Genomic DNA, 6,043 nt, shown 5'->3' with positions numbered 1-6,043 from the left:
GAGTGCTGGGTGTCTGCCCCTCAGCCTTGCCATGCAGGCTGGGGGTATTGCCTGGGCAGCTCCGGCTCGTCACCCTGGACTCTGCAGCCCCACACCTCGCACCCTCCAGACCCGCTGCCCCAGGCTCAGCCGGAGTTCGCGTCTCACCACGCCTCTGCCGCGGGACTTTCCTCCATGGGCCGCGTCCCCAGCCGGGAATGCGCCACCAGCCTGGGGCCTGCAGGGGGCGCCCGGGTTCCCCGCGCAGGTGCCCCCCCCCCCCCATCTGACAGAGAGGAATGCGCGAGGCCGAGAGCTAGGAACACCCGGCCCCGCAAGGTCTAGGAACTGCGACTGCCTTCTTCAGCCTCAGTTTCTCCTCCCGTGAAAGGAGGCCATGCTCCTAGCCTGGACACACTGAGCCAGGCCCTGTTCCCGGGGTCGCGGGCTACCCGGCTCGAGGGCGCGGGGCTCCCGGAACTGTCCGCGCGGCCCCGGCGCCCAGAGCGTTGAGGCGGGCAGCCGTATCGCCCTTTGAAGGCGCACGGTGGGCCCCTGCGGGCGCGCGGCGCGGGGCAGAGCGCCCTCTGGAGGCCGCCGCCGGCCCCGCCCCCGCCCCGCCCCCGGGCTCTGGGCGGCGCATGCGCGCGGCGCGGCGCTCCGCGGGCGGTGAGAGCGAGGCTGGTCCGCAGCCGCGCGGCGCTCGGCGCCCCATTCATGCTGGGCATCGGCGGTACCACCACGCAGCGGAGCCCGGGCGCGGCGGCGGCCTCGGCCTGGGTGGCCTGCGCGGCTTCGGCGGCCCCGCGGCGGGGCGGGCGGCGGCGGCGGCGCGGGCGGCTGGGCGCGGCGATGGCCGGCGGCGGGGCGCGCCCCGGGGCGGCGGGTGAGTCGGGGCGCAACTTTCCCCGCGGCGCGGGACGGTGGGCGGGGGCCGGACCGGGCGGGGATTCCGGGCCGGGCGACCAGTGGGTGGGCGCGGGGCGGCCTCCGGTGGCGGCCCTCTCGTGAGGCGGCAGGCAGGGGGTGTGCGCGGGGACTGCGGCGCGCGTGTCCGCGGCCCGCGTGTCCCTGCGGCTCCGGCCCAGGCGTCCGCATGTGTCCGGGCGCGGCCGCGGCGCCGACGCGGAGAGACCGCACCCCCGTGCGGCTGGGCTGGGACCGCGGCCCGGGGCCCAGCGCCGCGGCCTCCCCCGCCCCCCGGCCGGGCCCGCCGAGCCCCGCGGCAGATCCTGGGCGGCGGGGGGCGGGCGCTGCCCCTCCACAGAGGCTGGGGATAAAGTTTGCGGCGGCCCCGCGGGGAGGCCCTTGCGGTGCCCAGGCCCGGCCCGGCCGCTGGACCTCGGCTTGGACCTCCGTCCAAGGATGGCCAGGCCTGGGTTGGGATCGGAGCCGCCCGGCAGGGCCGCGGCGGCCGGAGGAGGTCGTGCGGGCTAAGCCCCCGGCCATCCCTGGGGCGCGGGGTGGAAGTTGGAGCCACTTCCCGGGACCACCGCTGCCACCGCCCCCTGTGGCCCAGGATGCGGGGAGGTGGGCTCTGGGTGCCGCCTGGGAGACCGCCCCGCTCGGGCCTCCTCGGCCTCCCCCTCTCGGGGCCTCTCCAGGGTCAGCCGCTTCCCCCGGAGGCTTGCGATTGCTTCCTGGACAGTCCCGGGCCTGGTGTGCGGCGAAGCTGGAGGCGGCGGGCCGATTCCGGCTGCCAGGGGAAGGGGGAGTGGGGACTCCAGGGAGGCCCCTCAGCCGGCGTGAGGTCCCAGGTGCAGCCCTGGAAAGGAGGGGAGGGGTTCCGAGGGGCGGCCCCGGGCCGCGAGCTGCCCCCGACTTCTGTGTGGGGTGCTGGGGCCACGCCCCTTGAAAGAAAGGGGTGTGTGTGCGGGGGAGGGGACGTGGTCGAGCCTCTGTCCCCTCATCGCGGCTCCTGTGTCTCGGGCTGCTCCGTGCTGCCCCACCTCCTTTCACACGTAGCCGGTTTTGGGTTCGGTGCAGGGATGGGGCCCAGTCTCTGCTCCCCGGGCCCTTGAGGAGCTTGCCTCAGGTCCCCTCGCCTTCCTGCGGTTTGGAGTGTGCGGCAGAGGCCAGGTGCTGCACCAGGGGCACCAAGACGCTGCCCAGCCCTTGAGGAGCACCCAGCCCCCTGCCAGAGGCAGGCATGTGAACCAGTGATTCGCTGCAGGGCCAGGCTTCCATTCCTGGGGGGTGCCGGTGGGGCCCAGGAAGGGCGTTTTGGGCAGAGAGGACAGCACGGGCGGAGGCCTGGGTTTGTGGCCTTGGTGTGTGCTCTGGGGGCAGGGGACACATGAGGTGCCTGTGGACAAAGCAGACAGCCCTTTGCTGGACTCCTGGCCCCCCATGGTCGTTGCCTGCTTGTTTTGAGCCCCCAGGAAGGCCCCCGTACACAGAGCAGCTTAGAGCAGCTGGCCAGGAGGAGAGGATGCCCCAGGGGAAGGCCCGCAAAGGTGGGCACTTTTTCTAAAGAGCAGGACTCCAAGGCCTTCAGATCCAGATTCCCTAGGACTGGTGGGGAGCAGGGCCACTGAGACCACCTCCCGTGACCCCCGTTGTGGGGGAGGCGAGGTGCCAGGAGCAGCTTTCTTTCCCCAGCTGCTGTTGTGAGCCACTAGGCAGGATGGCAGCCCCACACCGCAACCTGCCTAAGCCATAGCAGGATCCGGTGCAGGAGGACTTGGGGGGATTGGACTCTCCCTTGTGGGGAGGGCTTTGGGGGCCTTTGTTTCTTAGGGTGAGAGGGAGCTGTGGTGTCACCCAGGCCAGGAAAGGAAAGGGAACACTGCTGGCTTGGCATTCCACCAGGCGGCGATCCCCTCCTGTCCAGGAGACGAGCCCCTGGGCTGGGGCTCCTACCCGCTGGCTGCCGGGTCTCCGCCTCACTCCTTGGCTAGCCCCATCAGCATCCCAGCGCTAGTCCAGCCTCCCCCACCCTGGCTCTGGCTATGCCTCAGCCCAGAACAGCTTTGGCCATGCCGGAGAGCCACAGCCATTCTTACTGCCCTCTTTGCACAGCCAGTGTTTCCCACCCCAGGCCTTTGCTCCTCCTATTCTGCCCCCCATCCCCACCACGAATGCCCACCTGCACCAGCTCCCAGGCTACCTGGTCCCAGAGCAGGTGGAAAGGCCCTTGAGGACTTTCCCCAGCCACAGTGGCCAGCTCTGCTCCTCGGTAGAGTACAACATCTGCTGGTGCTCCCCTCTCAACCCCAGCATGGCCCCTTGGCACCCTGGCACCTGGCACCTGGGCCCAGCTTTGGAATGAATGCTTTTTTTCCTGGGCAGACCCAGGCCTGTGAGAGTTGAGCCCTGCAGGCTGGCTGGCCAGCCCAGTCTCTGGAAGCTCAGAATTTGGGCCCTGTCCTGCTGGGACTAGTTGGGTGACCTTGAGTCTGAGCCCCAAGTCTTATACCCCTTAAGTGGAAGAAGTGGCCCAAGCATTGTCACTGGCCTTTGTTAGATGCTGGGCATGAGGGACCCAGCCCTAGGCTTGGGGCTCCCCCTTTCTTGGCCGGCAGCCCTGTGCCCGCAGGCAAGTCCCTTCCCAGCAGCCTCTTTTGGGGCAGTAGGGTGAGGGTGGGGTTTGGGGCAGTGGGCCCAGGGCCAGGCTGGAGTTTGGATGGTGGCTTCTTAGCCTGGTGCCTCCTGTTGAATATAAAAAGTAGGGCCCATAATTGCATTAAGACGTGTATAATTATCCCAGAGAGGGGAGAGCCCAGCCCCTGGTAATTGCAGGCCTGCTTTGAACTGATAAACGGTGAGTGATTCATGTTTTCTTTGGAGTTCACATGTGCTCAGCTCCCAGCCCCGGCCCCACTGCCACTGTGAGGAGCCTGCTCCTAGGTCTTCCTTGAGTTCTGGGGCAGGGGCGGGAGTGGGGACTCCTCCCTGCTGTTCTTGGGGAGCTGTCCGGCAAAGGCAGCTGGTAGTCTGCTAGGAGCACCCTGCAGTTCCTGCTCTGGGATTCCAGCCAAAACTCTTTGCTTCTGAGAGCCTCGGTTTCCCCACCTGAGCAGTGGGTGTGTGCTGCGCACACACTGGGCAGTGGGTGTGGGGGGAGTGAAGCAGGAATGGGGAAGCATGGGGGCTGCCGCGCCCAGGCCTGGCTGGCCCTCCGCATGCCCTTCATTCATTCGCTCACTCGTGGGGATTTATTGAGTCTTCCTGGGCCCCTGGTTTGGCTTGAGGATGCAGTGGCAACCACCCGGAGCCAGGCCCTGCTCTCACAGGGCAGCCATTCTAGAGAATGGGAGCAATAAGTAACAGAGACCCTTAACGAGTCCTGTGCTGCAGATGAGAACCGGGTGACTGAGCGGGGTGGGGAGTGGAGACAGTGGTCCCAGAGGCCTGGGGGAGGGGCAGGCAGCCCCACATTGCATGTGGGCACCAGGCACAGAGGCTGATGGGACTGTGCCCAGCTCCCCAGTAGACTTGGAGAAGACATCCATCTTCAGGCCTCAGCTTCCCCATCTGTAAAACGGGGCCAGACCATACAAAGGGTGTCTGGGATGGTGTGTGCAAACTGGCTGGCTGAGGCTTGAACTCAGGACTCAGGACTCTCAGCCTTGCTGTGGTTGGCTCCAGCCAGGAGTGGATGAGAGGCCCCAGCACATCAGGCACACCCAGGGCAGCAGGCCCTACTGGCACCAAGGAGGTGGCACTGCTGACTATGTGGGCAGGTGTACCCTTTCCTCTTTCATCCATGAGAGAAGAGCTTTCATCCCGCTTTTGCAAATGGGGAAACTGAGGCTAGGAAAAGGGAGTGTCCCCATCAGAGTCATCTGCCTACAGAATAATAAGATCTAGATTTAGCCCACTGCCTGGCTGCCAGTTTGCTAGGCACGGGGTGGTGAGACTTTTCCAGAGGCAGTGGAGGCCAGGACAGGATATGGGGACTCCCACCAGGATCTGGGCAGCGCTGACCTCGTGTGCAGGTCAGAAGAGTGGCCTTAGCCTCTGCACAGGGACATGGCTGTAGGTGGTTGTGGGTGGAGGGAGCTGAGTACTCTGGCAATCCAGGAAGGAGGGGTGGGCATTTTGTGGAGTTTGGGGTGGAGTCAATGAACCTTGGTAGTGATCGTGACCAGGAAGTGAGGGCCCGACGTGGAGCAAGGCGGGAGGGGGCCACACAGGTCTGGTGGGTATGGGGTGCTGAGGCTGGGAAGGGGTCACTGTGGAGGGGTAAAGTGCAGGGAGCACCTGCTGGCCTTCCCTGTGGAGGAATTCCTCTTTCCTTGGAGTTGGGTGTGAGGCTGGGGGCAGGAATGACAGCCTGGAGAGAGTGCTGAGTCAGGGCTGGGTGGGCAAGGGGGCCTGGGAAGGGGCCGTGTGGCAGGGCACCCGTGAGCTGGGCTGGGGATGTGGGTGGGACACATTGCCTGGCTTCTGGACTGCAGTTCTCAAGCTTCATCCCACATGGGGCTTGGGGTCCCATGGAGAGCAGCCCCGGCTGCCACCTATCCACAGTGAGAACTGCTGCCTGTGTGGCCTGGGCCTTCATGTGCTCCGTGCTGCCTGTGCTGTGGGCTGTCCGGGCATGTTCAGGGGAGAGGCAGGACTGTGGAGGCGGGAGTGAGCACTAAAGCCCATCTGTGTCAAGCTTCTGTAGGGGATGGTGGTAGAGTATGTCCCCACCAGCCTCAGGCAGGGAGCTGGTGCCCACCCTGGGAGTACAGAGCTGTGGGGAGGGTCCTGCTCCCCAGGGTATAGGGAGGCTCTGGGTGAGGGATGCTCTCCAGGTCGGTGTCAGCTGGGGTTCCAGTCCAGACCTCAGGCCCTTGTCACCTGCCTTCCTGTTCCTGGCCTTCGCCAGTGATGGCAGGGCACAGGTGCCGATGGAGTGACCTCTTGCCAGGTGTCCTGGGGATGCCTGGTACACCCCACAGCTTAAAGGGCTTCAGGCCAGGGAGGTGCCCGGTTTGCCCCTGGCTCCTCCTGGTGGGTCAGGTCCTGCCTCCTGGAGGTGGAGTGGGCACGCCCAGCACAGGAAGGGCTCACACTGGGGGATCATGATATGGGATGGGCCATGCCTGCATTCACATGCCCTCTCCTGCCCCTT

At 66.3% G+C, this 6,043-nt stretch overlaps 1 protein-coding gene across 1 annotated transcript in view; it reads left to right on the top strand.

The window, feature by feature from the left end:
- Positions 1-806: 806 nt before the first annotated feature.
- Positions 807-6,043, top strand: part of PLXNA1 (plexin A1) — a 55,107-nt gene continuing 49,870 nt past the window's right edge. Inside the window, exon 1 of the mRNA XM_033210915.1 lies at positions 807-865. The gene's annotated coding sequence lies outside the window, so the exon portion shown is untranslated. The remainder of the gene's footprint in view (positions 866-6,043) is intronic.

The sequence above is a fragment of the Trachypithecus francoisi genome, unplaced genomic scaffold, assembly GCF_009764315.1.
Source record: "Trachypithecus francoisi isolate TF-2019V2 unplaced genomic scaffold, Tfra_2.0 Lachesis_group0, whole genome shotgun sequence".
Lineage (NCBI taxonomy): Eukaryota > Metazoa > Chordata > Mammalia > Primates > Cercopithecidae > Trachypithecus > Trachypithecus francoisi.
Note: the sequence above shows the minus strand (reverse complement) of the source record. Positions and strands in the feature narration are given on the sequence as shown.